Source organism: Tachypleus tridentatus, chromosome 13 (genome assembly GCF_004210375.1).
Source record: "Tachypleus tridentatus isolate NWPU-2018 chromosome 13, ASM421037v1, whole genome shotgun sequence".
Classification (NCBI taxonomy): Eukaryota; Metazoa; Arthropoda; class Merostomata; order Xiphosura; family Limulidae; genus Tachypleus; species Tachypleus tridentatus.
In genome coordinates, this window is record NC_134837.1 from 138,209,439 (window position 1) to 138,227,396 (window position 17,958).

At 38.6% G+C, this 17,958-nt stretch overlaps 1 protein-coding gene across 3 annotated transcripts in view; it reads right to left on the minus strand.

Annotated features, from left to right (window-relative positions):
* LOC143236959 (osmosensitive cation channel TMEM63C-like) overlaps nt 1-17,958 on the minus strand; it is a 129,483-nt gene that overhangs the window by 76,754 nt on the left and 34,771 nt on the right. For all 3 annotated transcript variants that reach the window (XM_076475696.1, XM_076475695.1, XM_076475694.1), the window contains exon 4: nt 2,374-2,458. The gene's annotated coding sequence lies outside the window, so the exon portion shown is untranslated. The remainder of the gene's footprint in view (nt 1-2,373; nt 2,459-17,958) is intronic.

The window sequence follows — 17,958 nt, forward strand, 5'->3', positions numbered from 1 at the left end:
AGGTCAAGCACATTGTTGTAGAATGGGTGCTTGTCCCCCATGACAACTCTCAAATGAGAACAATACCCCCCCCAAAAGAAAAAACAAACAAACAAGTATGCAAGGTCTACAGTAAGAGACACACGAGTGCACATCCCAAAGGAATGAAGTGTTCTAGGGAAGCCAGAGTCCCCAAAAGTAAAAGAACCTCTCATCCAGGAAAAGTATGAAAAATTTAAAACCTGGTAACTAGATATGCCATAGTTTGCAAGTGAATAGGAGGAATGTTGAAATCAAATGAGACACAAGAGAGATAGAAATGCATAAAAATACCAAACATTAAGTGGGTGTAAGAATGGACTTAAATTTCAGGATAAGTCCCTCTTAACCAACTAGCCACTGTAAAGGAATAAAGGTAAATAAAAAATCTGAAAATGGGCAAACAGAAATAAACTGCATTGAAAAGAACATCAGCTCTGAGACAAAAACATGGGAAATGAAAGCTGTCACAATACCAATGGCCAATCACAGAGCATATAAAAAAACATTGGGTCAAAGAGAGGTGAAAAGAAAATGAATAAAAGAGAAAGGAAAAATACCAAGGAGGATAAATGAAAAACAACTGTCAGCAGAAAATGAGACAACTGCAAGAGAAAAGATGAAAACCTACAGAATTACAAGTATGCGAATATCAATGACAAGAAGGAAGATGAGATAAAGGAGAAGACACCTAATCTGGAATGAAAAACATTAGGAACAGACTGATCTAAATTAGGAATATGGAAAGTAGACAGATGAATAACACATACACAAAAAGAAGAAAAAGTACAACAAAAAACAACATAACCCAACCCAACAAATCTCAACAGCAGTAATAAAGTGCAAAAGAAAGAACAGGCTTAACAAGGAAAGGAAGTAGCATATATAGAAACTCATAAAAAAGTGCCTCAGATAAAAAAGCAGAGTTAGGAGAAGAAACAGAAGGATGGAGAGAAAATGGAGAATCAGAAAGTGAAGCAAAAGGTAAGTGGCCCAATACCCAAAATGGTCAAACAGATAGCAATGACAGGAAAACAAGAAAATGAAAGAAAGAAAGAAAGTCTACAGATTAGGACTAAAAACTTCATGAACATTTGGCCACAAGAAAGGAGCTTTTTGAGAGACAGTATAAATCCTAATAACACGTAAAGAAAAAAAAGTAAGGTAACCCAAAAGTATCATGAATCAGAGAGTGAGAAAATGAGAAATAATAAAGAACACAAGAAAAATATAAGGAAAAGAAAATACTTGAGAATAAAAACCAGAAAAAGACAAAAAGGTTGAAGTTGTTTCAAAAATGGTAAGGTACAAGCCAAAGCAAATCAGGTGAATGTTATAGTCCAATAGCTCATTCTCAATGGAGGAGAAGGAAATTCACAACACACCGAAAAATAGTTTCACTGATCCTGACAATTAACAAGTCTCCTAAGCTCATAGTAAAAGTAAGAATTAAGTGTAAATAACATTATTCAATCAAGACTAGTATAAATAACCACCATTTGAGAATTACAAAAACAAATAAAGCTTTTAAACAAAAGCCACAGAAAACAAAAATCAGTTTTATTAATGTTGCAAATCTTATTAAAGAGAACCCAGATAAGAAATCTAAATACATCTCTTTAATACAATCCCATGAAGAAGAATGACATTAATAGGAGTTCAAGCACTTGTGAGGGTGGGAAGAGTTATTGCATATGAAGATACCACCCTTCTATTAATGAAAGACTTTAGTTACATGATGATGCAGCAGCAATTTAACTTGAAATTAGGCAAGTTGCCTCAAGACTAATGGCATGGAAATATCCATAGCAGATGCACATAGAGGATAATTAAACTGCACACAGAGGTAAATTATTGCTTTAAAAACTCCCTTACTGTATCTAAAAGTAGATTAACTATAAAAAAAATCAATAATATAATGTGAAATCTCCCTTACTATATTAAAATATGCAAGAATTAAATGTTGAAATCATCATTACATTAATTTAACCATTAACATAACATTAAAATATTTCTTACTGTGTCTAAACTTAAGTTAGCTACATCAAAATAAATCAGTAATTACATATTCAAAATAACCAAAAATGTGATGTTAAAATATTCCTCTCTGCATCTCAACTTTCTCAAAATGATCAATAATGGAATATTGAAAATTCTCCCTCATTGTACCTATATGTGGGTCAAATACATCAAATTAATCAAACTCTAAATATTAAATTATCCCATACTGTATAAATGTAGGTAAGTTACATTAACAAATGAGTAGTAATAAGTATTAGAATTTCACTTACTGTAGTTAAATATAGGTTAAATACCTCAAAATAATAAGCAAATAAACAGTGAAATATCACTCACTGTATCTAATTGTAAGATAACTTCAGTGGATTCATCATCAGTACTTTGATTTGTTCCAGCTTCTCCATAGAACAGTTGAATCCATCTGTTTCAATCACCAAGTTATGAAAAACAATTTTCTGTGCATTCAACTAAGTTAGGCACTTCTAAGAACATGTTTGGATACTCTTTCAAAAGAAGGTTTTAGGTTATTGTGAGTTATAAATTTTAAGTATACTCAGTTAAATCAAACATTTACATAAAATATATTTCAATACTATTCAAAAATATTCAGGGATTAACAGAAAATTAATTTTTTGACCAATAAAATGATTGTGGATTTCTTGTATAATTAGTCAACATTCAAATCCTCTATCATATATATGCAAGCAAATCTTTCAGTCTTTCTAAACAATAATTATGTAATTTAGTCTTATCTACTGGTAATTACTACAATTAAGGAGTTCTTCCGAAAATTAGACTTGTTATTAATTTTTGCACTATCAAAAAAATCTTCTCCATTACATAATTTTCATCTTTAATAATATTTTAGGTTTTTCATATTACAAGATGAAAATATATTTGAAAAACTATTCCTTTCCTTCTACCAAAATAAATAATTGTCTGTACTGTAGCATATTTAATAGCTTTCAGTGAATAACTGACAAACTTTTAATAGGCATGCAATCAGGAAACTATATAGAGAATAGCTTTTTATATAGCAGGTGTATTTTCACAAAATTTAACAAGCTTTTAGTAGTGATGCATATCTCATCATACTAGTCAATACAATATGTATCTAGACATTTAAAAGTCTCTGTAATTTATTATCTACATTACTAACATTGTCTTATTTAAGTACTTCACACTTTACAGTATTTTTTTTCAAATTCTCAGGTTTGATCACATCAAATAAATAGTAGTTGTCAGGAGAAGTAAAATAAAAAGTCAATATCTGTCTATTTTGTTATTGTTAATTTATTCCACTTTGTATACAATGTTTTTGTAAAAAAAAAAAAAAGAAGACGTGGTACTCAATCCTCATCTTCCTTTATCGAATCATTAATTTGTAGTAAAAATATTTTGTTACAAGTTCTTTATTAGAAATTGACCAAACCCATGTTAGAGAGTTAACTGGTTCTCTAACTGCACTGCGTTTATATTTCTCTACAAGTGGGTTTTCTCGACATCACTGATTATTTCACTAACCTGGTTGAGGCAGTGTCAGTGATAGCAAACTAAGACATTGACACAGAATAACTCATCCAATCACGAGAACAAGCTAATTTCATAAGGAAAGGAACATATCAGAATCAGAATTAAACTCTAAATACATGATTATCTGAAATCCAAAATTGATTATGAGGAGGGACTGATGTGAAAAAAGAGCAGATGTATCCCCCCCAGAAGAATCCAAAGAACACATCTGTAAATGAATCAGACCTGAAAAGGACAACCAAACCATTTCTGACCAGGTATACAATTCACCTATCTGTAGAGAGGGGAGAAATAGGGCAAAAAAGGATAAAACACATCCACATGGAAGAAAACTGAAGATGGATAGTATCCAAACCTTTAAACAGATATACACAAGTCAAACCCAGAAAGCAGAAGAATGGGTAAACAAAGAATGAGCTCAGTGGTGTACAGTGCCAAGGGTGCAACAGACTGTACCTGGTTACTCAGTTACATCCAAAACCCTGTGCAAGAGCAAGATGAGGATCACACCACCTTTGCCTCAAGCTCCAGCAGTCAGAAGAAATCTAAAACCACTCCAGCCCCAGAATATGAAATGTTATTTGAGGAATATCTCAATCTATATATGTAAAAACGGCTCCTTTGGGTTGAGAATTTTCTTTTTTTTTACGTAGAGGAGCAAACAACGTCAAATAAACACAACATAACCATAGAAAACACTCAAATACTAAATAAAGAAACAAACATAAAATTAAAGAAACCTTACTTATACAACAACTCAAGCCCAAAATAAACCAATACAAAGGAACACCTTTATACCTATATTAAAAATAATATAATAAATAATAATAACAATAAAATAAATAATATAAAATTATAGTGAACCTGACGATGACTGAAGAAGGTCGAAATGTTGTTCACTTCTCTACGTAAAAAAAAAAATTCTCAACCCAAACGAGCCGTTTTTACATATATATTTTTCTCTACAAGTGGGTTTTCTCGACATCACTGAATATCTCAATCTGAAAGTCCAACTTCTGGTATTGAAAGGATGTTTACATAAACAAAATATACTCTCCCAAGAGCAAAACTGACCTGAACCATCTGATAAGCAAAATCATTCTCAGACAAAGGTACATGAAGGATAGCAATAGGACAGAAACACAGCAATTCCCCTCATCCCCACTGTGACCCACAACACAGGTGTACAGTCAAAGGAGGAAGATAAACAACCTTGAACATACATGAGGACTGATACTGATTGGCTCACTCTAAACCCAAAACCTAACCACAAAGTACCAAAATCTGCATGTGAGTAGGATGAAGGCTTCCAACTGAAGAGGGGATCTGCAATTCAATGTTTCACTCTGTAGTATTTGTATAATGCATATCATAGGATAACACATTACCAACACCAGCAGAACACCACTGTTTTCCTCTGAACTCAATGGTATTGTCATTTTTAGTATAGAACATTCAGCAGGGTGCCTCCATGTTCAATCACCCCAGCAACTTTAAAATGGTAAGTAGTAAGGACTCCCAAACTGCACTTGAAGAAAAAGGAGTAAACATCCTTAGAAAAGTCTGAAGGAATGTCATCACTGAAAACAGTGCAATAGGTGATCATGAAACCCTGTTTTGAAAAGCAGACCTTCCCAACTTATTCAACCAAGGTATATGAGAAATGGGAAGCTATCCCCATCTACTTTACCTATGAAGTCCATGAGTACAGTCTGGAAAGGAGAAGTTTATGAAGGAACATCCCAAGATTATTCACGTTTGAAATATCCCATTTTAATGGTGGTCATTGCAAAGCCATGGAATGGAAAGTGCAAATCAACATGGCTGTACAGTGCAGATTTTGAATTGGAGAATATCTGGCCAGGGTGCCGCTTGCTACAACACAGAATTTATGTAAGAAAGGTACAAAGAACAAGCCCCTGAAAAACTAAAAACATTTGTAAGGTGGACAGTGTCACCATCTCCAATGACACTAACATTATGAGTAAACCTTGGTACAAAACATGTTTAAAATGGTGTCATCATTGAGAGTTGTAATGACAGCAAGACAGTAAAATGTGGCTTATTATGACCTGAGTGTCACACAGACAACTCATTGATATATCAGTCCCAGACAAAAGAAAATGACGAGTTAAAAAACTGTGACCAATGCACAGTCTAGTTAGGAAAACTTTCTCCTTTTGATCCTTACAAAAGCAAGACAGCCAAAGTCCAATAGAGGGTTTTATTTGGAAAAGACTGTTTTCACGTTGCTCACTCCAAGTCAAATGTCAACTGGCACAGAGCCAAACCTAGAATACAGGAACAAGCACAGCAGTGATAGTGCCTGAGCAGACAGATTCAGCTTTGGTGTCGGCGAGCCTGTTCCCGCAAATAATAATGTGGCCTGGTTGGTTGATTTAGTGTTTTATGGCACAAAGCACCTAGGTTATCTGCACCAAATGTCCAGTAAAAAAGGTAAAAGTAAATTTAGTAAAATTCATAAAAGGAAATTAAGGTAAAACAAAACATAGTTTAAAAAAACATAAATAGCATAAAACCAATGTTTACATCCAGTCTACAACGTCAAGAGAAAAACTACAGTAATTCAAGTTTTAAAGGACTTTCTGTAGCATGACTGTAATAATCATAACTCACCAGGAAGACTAACAAGTAAGTACAAAAACCACCGTCAGCCACCCGAATTTGGCCTTTCTAGTCCTGGTTTCGAGTTACTTAATGTTACAGCAAGTTTCGAATTTCAAATTGACCTAGATGAACTGTGATTTTTAAAAGGGAGCCACGATAAAAAGGTGTAATGTAAAAATTAAAAAAACTTAAATGGCATTAAAAAGATTAATGGCCTTTAAAAAACAAAAAACATTACCAACGTGGACAGTGTCACCATCACCAATAAAATGTCTAACATTATAAACAAACCTTGGGACAGAACATTTTTAAATTGGTGCAACATGGAGAGTTGTAATGACAGCAAGAAAGTAAAATGTGGCTTATTGTGATCTGAGTGTTACACAAACTATACACTGGTGCATCAGTTCCAGATAAAAGAAAACGATGAGTTAAAAAACTGTGACCAATGCGTAGTCTAATTAGAACAACTTCCCCCTTTCTGATCCTTACAGAAGCAAGACGGCCAAAGTCCAATATAGGATTTTATTTGGAAAAGCTTGATTTTGCATTGCTCACTCCAAGTCAACTGCCAGCTGGCACGGAGCCAAGCCTTGAATACAGAACCATAGTCCACATATGGGACAGGCACAGCAGTGATAGTGTCAGAGCAGATAGACTTAGCTGCAGTGTAGGCGAGCTCATTTCTGCAAATACCAATGTGGCCTAGTATCCAGAAAAACTGGATAGAAGTAGATATTAAAGAGAAATGGGCAAGTCATTTTGAATACCGGCAAGAATAGGGTGCGAACCAACGTGAAGCGATTCCAGGGCCAGTAGAGAACTAAGCAGGTCAGTATAAATCGTGCAGTTTGTGATCCAGGGCAAAAGAAATGGCATACAGTTCAGCAGTGAACACAGAAGCTGTAGAGAGGATTCTGTGTGCAACTACCAAACCACAACAAACCATAGCAGAGCCCACACAATCACCTGATTTCGAACCATCTTTATAAACAGGAATGAAAGGATGGTTTAAAAGATGTTCAGCAAATAGCAGATAGTATTTCCAATCAGGTGTGTCTACTTTTCTCAGATGACTTAAAGATAGGTCACAATTGAGGACAGTATGAAGCCATGGTGGGATGAACTGACCAGCTGATACAGCAATGTTATCCAAGGACAGACCCAATTAATCCAACTGTGCCTGGATATGAAGGCCAAAAGGAGCAATGGCAGACTGTCTGGTCTGAAAAAGCATGGCCCATCAAGGAAGGAAAATACAACCCCAAGTGGGATGTTTTGGTAAGGAACGAAGTTTCGAAGCACATACTAAAGACAGTTGTAAATGGCTGTGGTGCAGAGAAGGTTCATGAGACTATGTATAAGCCCTGAACTGGGGATGTGCAGAAAGCCCCAGCACAGAGCCCAAGTCCTTGATGATGAATAGGGTCTAGCATCTTTAAGGCTGATGGTCGAGTTTTGATTGAATAAGAGCACGATATATCTTTAGCATAGAATGTCAATCCACTCCCCAAGTGGTGAAAGAGAGGACACAGAGAATGTTCAGTGCTCTTGTACATTTGAACCATAGCTGCTTGATGTGTGGTATAAAAGATCAGCTTAAAGTAAAAGATAAGCCCCAAGAACTGTGTCTGAGGGTCCAAAGGTCACACAACTTCACTGATACAGAGTTCAGGATCAAGATGAATACCCCATTGACAGCAAAAGTGCATGCAAACAGTTTTAGATAGAGAGAAGTAAACAATTGAGGGCAGTCTGTAGCTGGCACTCAATATACCTCATGTTCAACGACTTACATGAGATGTGAAAGTCGTCGACATAGAGCCCGTTTGCAAGAGTGAGAGGGAGTTGTTCAGCGATGGTATTATATTTTATATTGAAAAGTGTGACACTCAAAACACAGCCCTGAGGGACTCCAAGTTCTATAGAAAAGGACGGGAAAGTATCGAACCCACACAAACTCAGAATCTCCTATCCATTAAAATTTTTTTTTAATAAAAATGAGCAAATGGCCACATAACCCACATATATGGAGGTCTTGCAAAATGCCATACCCACATATTGTATCATAAGCCTTCTTAATGTCAAAGAATATAGATACAAGATGTTGTCATTTGAGAAAGGCTTCTCTGATTGACGTCTCAAGTCAATTCAGGTGGCCCATGGTGGAGAGCTGTCGTTGGAAACAACACTGAGTGGGCGAGAGGAGGTTGTTTGATTCAAGGAACCAAACAAGATGAGCATTAACCATCTTCTTTAAGGTCTTACAGAGACAGCTCATCAAAGCAATTGGATGGTAGTTTGAAGGAATCTTGGGATCCTTCCCAGGCTTCGAGAATGGTAGGACAGAAGCCTGGCACCAGACATCAGGAAAAACATTCTCCTGCCAGATCCAGTTAAAAACAACCAGAGAAGCAAGAGAACAGGAGATAGATGGCACAGCATCTCATAGTGTATATCATCAGGTCCAACAGATGTACTGCCAGACCAATGAAGGGCCAGTTTGAGTTCCACCAGAGTAAATGGATGATTATAGTCATAGAGATAATCAGCTCGAAAGGCATCTGCCCAAGTCTTGATGGCTAAGAAGGTGGAAGAAGAAGCAGAAGTGCTAAATACCCAGAAAAGCTTTCACCTAGAGTATCAGCGATACTCTGGGTATCAGCCACTTCCTGGCCATCAGAAAACAAAATCAAGTGGGAGACAGAGTGATATTGCACACTGAACTTTTGAATCTTGTCCTAAATGATTTTAGAACTGGTTGTAAAGTGCTGGTTGTGAACTTAATCCAAGATTCCTTTTGGCTTTGACGTCTTACCCATCAAGCATTGAACGAGCCCGCTGGAAAGCGATGTGGTTTGAGAGTGTGGGATATCTACAGAAAGTATCCCAGGCTCATTTTTGAGCCTTCCATGCCACGTGGCAGGCAGGATTCCACCATGGATGAGGATATAGTGGAAAATGTGTCAAGGTTTTAGGAATACATTCAGCAGCTGCTTGTATAATACAGTCAGTTACTGCTGACACACAGTCATCTATTGATGGTTTACAGCCCATGGCAGGATCAAGTTCTGGGAGAGCAGTGAAAGATGGCCAGTTTGCCTGATCCAGCTTCCACTGGGGCACGAGAGTCAGGTGGCATCGACCACAGCCAGTCTCTTTCAAGATTATAGGAAAATGATCACTGCCTCATGGATTATTGTCAACCCTCCATGAAAAATGGAAAAATAATGAAGGGGAGCAAATTGAGAGATCAAGAGCAGTAAAGGACTTACTAGGTGCATGGAAATAAGTGGAAGAACCAGTATTGAAAAGAGAAAGGTTGTTATCAGAGAGTATACGTTCTACCCCTCCATGCACTCATCCATCACACAGCCTGTCATTTCTGTATAAAGAAAACTGCCGAAAGGTGACTGTAACAGCAGGTTTCAGAAATGCTTCCTGTAAGGAAAGACAAACAGGATGGTAGGAAGCACTCAGTGTTTTGATGTCATCCAGATTATAACGTAAACCTCGACAGTTCCATTGTATCAAGGTGGCCACTTTTAATGACGGGTAGGTGAAGTGGCTGGAGAACCCTTCTGTTTACTACCACGTCTTTTTTCCTTACTGCCCTTAGTCGGAGGAGGTCTATCAACCTCCATGGATCCTGCCCTGGGTCGAGTGGGCAGGTCTTTGTTATTGGAAGGGGATTCCAGAGACTGAGGACGTGTTTTGCATCTTGGGGTGAGAGATTAAGATGGATCCAAGGAAATGCCTGTACTTGGAATAAAAGGATGTGGATCTTGCGGTTTGGTGGAATGTATATAAGGAACAGAGTTAGGTGTTGAAGTTGGTTCATCAACTTTTTTAACCCTGGAGGTCAAAAGACGTTTCACTTGTTTGGAGAATAATTCTTTAGGAGGCACAGAGAGTTCTGTCTGCATTCCCACAGTATCTGTGGAATAAAGTGCAGCAGCATACATCTGAGATGAGGTGGTGGACAGCAATTTTCGAGCCTTAGGATAAGCAATGTTATGGATCATTTTCGAACGCTGCACCTCTTTTTCTTCCATTCATTTAGGGGAAGAACGAAAGTAGGACAGGCGAAAGCCATTGCAATTGATGCAATGAGGGTCCGTTTCACACTCATAGGCATCATGGTCCTTGCCACTGCAACGAGCACACGTCAAGGAACCGTGACATGATGTCTTCGAGTGACCAAACCATTCACACTGGAAACATCGGAGAGGGTTTGTAATGTATGGCCATACTATGAAATTAAGATAACCTGCCTTGATGGTGGCAAGCTGACGTGGTGACATAAATGTCAGATTGATGACATTGGTCGACACCATAATTCCAACTTTGCGAGTGGAGATACGCCTAACTGCAGAAACTCCTTGGATGGAGTAAACAGCGAGAATCTCTGACTTGGAGATGTTCTTCAAATCCCTCTCCACAATAACTCCTTGTGATGAATTCAAAGTAGCGTGAGGTGTAACCTCAATAAGTACATCCCCAATTACATTTGAATGCAACAGGAGTTCATTGTGTTGAGATGTGAATGTTTCCACTAATATGTCACCAGATCAAAGCTTCTTTACTGAATTTGGACAGCCAGCAAGTCCCTCTAGTCACTTCAGAATGAAAAAGGGAGACATTTGCTGTAAAGGTTTGTCTGAAAGTGAGTGTAATATAAGAAAATGAGGTATAACAGATGATACAAATGGTGAGGATTGCTGTTCAGAATCTTCAAGACATGAACGTTTAATTATAGACTGTTTTTCACTATTTTATTAAGATTTTTAATTGGAGTATCCATAATAAAGAAAGAGAAATTTTGGTGTCAACTGACCCCACCCACCATGGAGCCCTAAGAAGAAATGCATTACAATGTCGAACAAGGACACTGCTGCAACACCAGGGTTTCGTGAGCACTATACCCAAATCAGATATAATCTCCACAACACCTGTTAAGAACATCCAACACTGGTACTTGGTTGACCCTAGCCTGAGAGAACCAACCAACTGACCCAAGGGGGGCACACCCCAAGGCTGCCCATCTACAGGAAATCAAGGACAAAGTTGTGTGTTAAGGTTGGACCCCTCAACCACCAGAATCCTCTCCTCCCCTTCACTGGTTTCCACACATGGCAAACATGTGGGTAGATGTTTAAATCCCAGAGGAGGTAAACTGAAAGGACAGAACCTTCCCTGGGAGGTCCACTTACTACGTACAGGAATCCACACCGAGGGATGTGGCCTGGTATCCAGAAAAACTGGATAAAAGTAGATGTTACAGAGAAATGGGCCATTCAGTTTTCAATACTGGCGAGAGCAGGGTGAGAACTAAAGTGAAGTGATTCCAAGGCCAGTAGAGAACTGAGTGAGTCAGTATTAATAGTGCAATTTGAATACTGCTTAGTTGCTCTGTGATCCAGGGCAAGAGAAATGGCATACAGTTCAGCAGTGAACACAGAAACTATAGGGGGGGGGATGATTTTTATGTGCACAACCACCAAACATCAACAAACCACGGCAGAGCCCACAGAGTCACCTGATTTCAAACCATCCATATAAATAGAAATGGAAGGATGGTTCAAAAGACGTTCAGCAAATAACAGACAGTACTTCCAATCAGTAGTATCTGCTTTTCTGAGATGACTCAAAGAAAGGTCACATTTGGGGATTTTAATAAGCCATGGTGGGATGGGCTCACAGTGGATACAGCAATGTTATCCAAGGTAGGTAGGTATGTATTTCATGTTTATTGGCACAAAGCTACTAAGCTATCTGTGTACAACAAGATGTAGTACACTATAATGGTATATGGAAATGAAGGTACAAATACATAAAAATGTAAAATTAAGACCTGCCAGGAAGACTGAAGCATTAATTTCAAACTTGCTGTCAGTCACCTGAAGTTGGCCTTTTCAGTCCTGGGTTCAGATCAAAATAAAATGTGTAAAAGAAATCATACTAAAACAGTGTATAATCCAATAAAAACCTTAAATTAAGTTAAAAAAACCAATGGCTCTTAAAAATGTAAAAACACAAGTGACGCAGCCAGTATCACCTATGACATTGGCTATGTCAAGGGCAAACCTACCTTAAAAATATGTTTAAAATGGCATCATCGTTCTTCGTTGTAACGACTGCATGATAATAAATATGTACAATTGTGACTTGAGTGCCACACAGACCACACATTGAGTATCAGTACTGGATAAAAGGAAGTGGCGAGTTAAAAAACTGTGACCAATGTGTAGCCTAACCAAAACAACTTCCTCCCTTCGATCTTAACAGAAACAAGAAAGCCAAAGAGCTAAAGAAGGCTCGATTTGAAAAAGCTTGTTATTTTGTTGCTCACTCCAGGTTGACTGCCAACTGGTGTATAGTAGGGTTTTGATAACTGGACCATAGTCCATGTGTGGAACAGGGATGGTGGTGACAGAGCTAGAGCAGATGGACTTTGTCAACTAGCTCATTCCCATAAATACCAACATGACCTGGTATCAAAAAAAAACTGGACAGAGAAGATGATAGAGAGATGGGCCAGTTTGTTTTAGATATTGATAAGAATAGGATGGTAACTAACATGGAACAATGTCAGGGCCAATAGACAGCTGGATGAATCAGTGCAGATCGTACAATTCGTATATTGCATAGTTTCAATGTGATTCAGGGCAAGAAAAATGGTATACAATCTGGCAGTGAACACAGAAACTGTAGAGAGGATTCTGTGTACTACAACAGAACTGTAACAAACCATGGCAGAACCTACAGAGTCACATGATTTTGAATCATCCATATATATATATATGGGAATGGATGGATTGTTTGAAATATGTTCAGCAAATAAAGAGCGATATTTCCAACTGGGAGTACCGGCCTTCCTTAGATGACTCAAAGATAGGTCACAGTTGAGGATAGTAATTAGCCACAGTGGAAGAGGCTGAACTGCTAATACTGCTATGCTATTCAAAGATATATCCAATTAATCTGACTGTGCCTGAATACAAAGGCTAAAAGAAACAACACCAGATTTTCTATTATAGAAAAGTGTGGCCCACTGAAGATGGAAAACACAACCAAGTAGGATGCTGTGGTAAAGAGTGAAGTTTGGAAGCATACATAAGAGACAGTTGCAAATGGTGCATATACAGAGGTGGTTCATGGGACTCCACATACAAACTTTGGACTGGAGAAGTACAAAAGGCCCCAGTGCAAAACCAAAGCTGCTGACAGTGGATAGGATACAGCATTGAGGTTCTGGCAGAACCATAAACCACAGACCCATAGTCAAGTTGGGATCGGATGAGGGTGCAAAATATTTTAAGCATGGAGTATCAATCCCCTCCCCAAGAGGTGGATGAGAGAGCACGGAGGATGTTCAGTGCTCTTATAAATTTGGCAGGAAGTTGCTTGATATGGGAAATAAAGTTTAATTTACAGTCAAATATAAGACCTAAGAACTTTGCCTCAGGTATGACAAGAAGTACAGCATCATCAGAAATGTAACAAACAGTTTTAGAGAGAGAAAGTTGAAAACCACTTGCTGTGATCCACTTAAGCATATGATTGATTGCAGTTTGTAGCTACTGCTCAATAAACCTCATGTTTGTTGACTGAAATGAGATGTGAAAGTCATCAATGAAAAGACCATTTGCAACTGTAGGAGGTAGCTGTTCACTATTAGCATTAATTTTTATAATGGAAAGTGTGACACTCAGAACACAGCCCTGAGGGACTCTAAATTCCTGTTGGAAAAATGGGAAAGTGTTGAGCCCACACAAATCTGGAATTACAATTCATTAAAAAATGCTTAATAAAAGTGGCAAATTGCCACGCTAATCCGTATCAGTGAAGGTCTCGTTAAGATACCATATCTCCATGTTGTATCACAAGCTTTCTCTAAATCAGGGTTCCCAACCTTTTGGCACTCGCAACCCCTTAACTAAAAGTTTAAAACCCATGTGACCCCTACTTAGGGCTTACTATCAGCAGCTTAATTTTTCTTTTATTTTCTGTGAAGGAGAGGAAAAGAAACATCTAAAAAAATATTTAAAAATTCTGTAATTATTTATTAGCAAATTAAATCACATTGGTCCAACCTGAATTCACAAGAAGAACATATATTTCTTAAAATAATATTAACATAGGTTTGAACAGCTATCCAACCCAGCTAGTGAGATGCCTGATGTTGCATTTCAGCAGCAAGCTTTGAAATTCGTGGCCGAGCGTTTGTTAGAGCCAGTCTCATGTCATCTCCAACATCGAATCTGTTCCTATTCTTTGTTTTTATATTGACAAGAGTGGAAAATCCTGCCTCACACAAGTAGGTAGAAGCAAATGGAACAAGGACACGTAAAGCTATCATGCTGACTTTGGAGTATGACTGATACATAGCGCACCAGAACTGATTCACGGATTTCACCTTGAAGAGATCACGAGCTGAAGAGTTGTTCCTTAGATCCAGAAATTCATCTTGGATATCATCTGGTATGCAGGATACATCAAGTTCAGTACAAAATGGGTTCCTTACCAGGGCCTCCTGTTCCTGTGATAGCTCAGGGAAGTAACGCTCTACTTCCTTTTCTAGAGACTGAAGATGTTCGATAATCTCATCCTTGAGGAACTGATCCAGTTGGATCTGAGACTTATCCGTCACTCCACAAAGTTTTTCAAACATAGTGATGTTTCCAAGATTGGTTTTCCGACGCCAGTTCTGCAGTTTGGAAACAAAGGCCCGAAGACTATCTTGAAAAAGGAGAACATGTGTTTCCCTTCCTTGAAGCTTCAAATTGAGCTTATTCAGCTGGTCAAAAATGTCGGGTAGGTACGCAACCCTTTTATTCCATGCTTCATCTTCGAAGTGAGCTACAAGATCTTTCCTTTCTTGAGTCTCCGGGGAATAGCTTTATTTCATCTTTCATTTCAAAGACACGATTAATAACGTTTCCTTTCGACAACCAACATACTGCTGTGTAGAAGAGAAGGACTTCGTGGTCAGCATTCATGTCTTTGCATAGTTCTTTGAATAGGCGAGTCTTGACTGCTTGAGTCTTCACATAATTTACAATTTTGATTACAGATTCAAGCACTTCCTGCAGATAGGCAGGGAGAGTATTACTGGTGAGAGCATATCAGTGAATCATGCAGTGGATGCCCTTTGCTTGAGGTCCTAGCTTCTTCACTCTCGACTGAAATCCTGATTTCAATCCTAGCATAGCCAGTGCCCCATCCCTACAAACCCCACACACGTTTTCCCATTGAAGATCTTCGTCTTGAAAAAAAGTTAAAACTTTTTCCATGACATCATCAGCTTTTGTTGTGGTTTCAAGTGGACTGAAGAGTAAGAATTCGTCTTTGATGTCACCTGAATTAACGTATCTCACGAAGACAAGCAACTGAGAACATGAACTTACATCTGTTGACTCGTCAAGCTGAAAGGAGAACAAAGGGGAACCCTTGATTTCAGTCAAAACCTGTTCCTTCACATCCATAGACATTTTAGAAATGCGCCTCTGTATAGTATCATTTGACAGGGATACTTGCTGCATCTTCTTTGCACTGGCCTCTCCAAGAATAAGATTTACTGCTTTCATCATGCAGGGTTTAAAAAGTGTTTCTCCAATCGTTTGAGGCTTTTTTTGTTTAGCAATTTGGAATGCAATCTCATATGAAGCTTCCACTACGGCTGCATTCTGCTGCTGAAACGACCCACTTCTATCAATTCTTTGGCTTTTAAGACACCGTTCATGCCATTTGAAGAAATCCAAACCCTTCTTTGCGTGTTCTGGATGTTTCGTCTCGAGATGACACTTGAGTTTTGATGGTTTCATTGACTCTGCACTCAGGACAGCATGGCACAAAACACACTGTGGTTTCTCAATGCCGTCGTTGACGAGCACAGTGGTGAAGCCAATGTTGAGGTAGCATTCTGAGTATCTGCGCCGTTTAGCCATGGACACAACTCACCTCTACTGCTTACTTATCTCCTTGTTAAAATAAAATAAAAATGTTGAATAATGAACACTTTGGCAACTGTAGATCTTACACTAACTACTTGTGGGGGGTGCAGGTGGAGTAATGATGGGGTAAGTATTGGGAGGGAAGGGAGCGTGACCAGTCGCGCGATTCGTCATCCACCAATCAGCTACGGACATGTGACTCATGTGTCGACAGCGAGCACACACACACGTAATAACGGCTAAACAGACACACAAGCATACATACATGCGCATGCACTCACATACTCGCTACTCACTAGTACACACACACATACATACAGTTGCAGACACATACACATTTACACAGGCACATTCACTCACAGGCACGCATACATACATCCATAATATCACCTAATGACATTGAACTAACGTAGCACACATTTTGCTTTGCACCAAAACAAAAAAAATGTAAGAGCATGAAAATGTAACTAATGAAATAAAATTAATGTTATCCCAAGCTACTTCTAACAAGGCTTCATGACCCCCCTGCCAAGGCTTCGCAACCCCCTGGTGGGGTCGCCACCCACCTGTTGGGAACCCCTGCTCTAAATCATAAAAAACAGAAACAAAATGTTGTCGCTCCAAAAAGGATTCTCCAACTGATGTTTCAAGGTGAATTAAGTGGTCTACTGTGGAGCATTGTCTTCAGAACCCACAATGAATGGGTAAGAGAAGGTGTTTGATTCAAAGAACCAAACAAGACAAGCATTACTCATCCTCTCTAAGATCTTACTGAGACAACTCATCAAAGCAATGGGGCAGTAATTCAACAGAATCTTTGGATCCTTCCCAGGTTTAAAAAGAGGGAGTACAATAGCTTGGTGCCAAGCATCAGGAAAGACATTCTCCTGCCATATCTGGTTAAAGACAGCCAGGAGAATAATTATCCAAGGACAGACCCAATTCATCCAACTGCATCTGGATACGAAGGCCAAAACAAACAGTGGCAGATCATCTGTTTTCAAAAATCATTGCTCACCGAGGAAGGAAACACAACCCAGGTGGGATGCTGTGGTAACAATCAAAATTCCAAAGCATAGAGTAAAGACAGTTCAAATCAGCATAGAGGAGATTCATGAGACTGTACAAGCTCTGGACTGGGAAAGTGCAGAGAGCCCCAGTGCAGAGCCAAAGTCCCTGATGATGAATGGGATCCAGCATCTTTAAGGCCAAGGTCCTGGCAGAGCCATAGACCAGAGACCCATAGGGTAGTTTCAATTGAATAAAAGCATTATATATCTTTAACATAGAACATCGATCAGCTCACCAAGTGGTGGAAGAGAAGACACAGAGGATGTTCAGTGCTCTTGTACATTTGACCCATAGCTGCTTGATGGTCAAATATAAGCCCCAAGAACTTTGTCTCGGGGACCACATTTAGAACAACTTCACCGATACGAAGTTTAGGATTAGGATGAATACCCAATTGGTGGCAAAAGTGCCTGCAAACAGTTTTAGAGAGAAAGAAGTTAAAACCATTTGCTGTGGTCCACTTCAGTAAATGATTGAGGGAAGTCTGTAGCTGTCACTCAACATACCTCATGTTGGACAACTGACATGAGATGCGAAAGTCATCAACATAAAGCCCATTTGCAACAGTGAGAGGAAGTTGTCTGGTGATGGCATTAATCTTTGTACTGAAAAGTGTGACACTCAAAAAACAGCCCTGAGGGACTCCAAGTTCCTGTAGAAAAGAACAGAAAAATTTAATCCAAGATTCTTTCTGGCTTTAATGTCTTATCCACCAAGCATGTACATTGGCCTG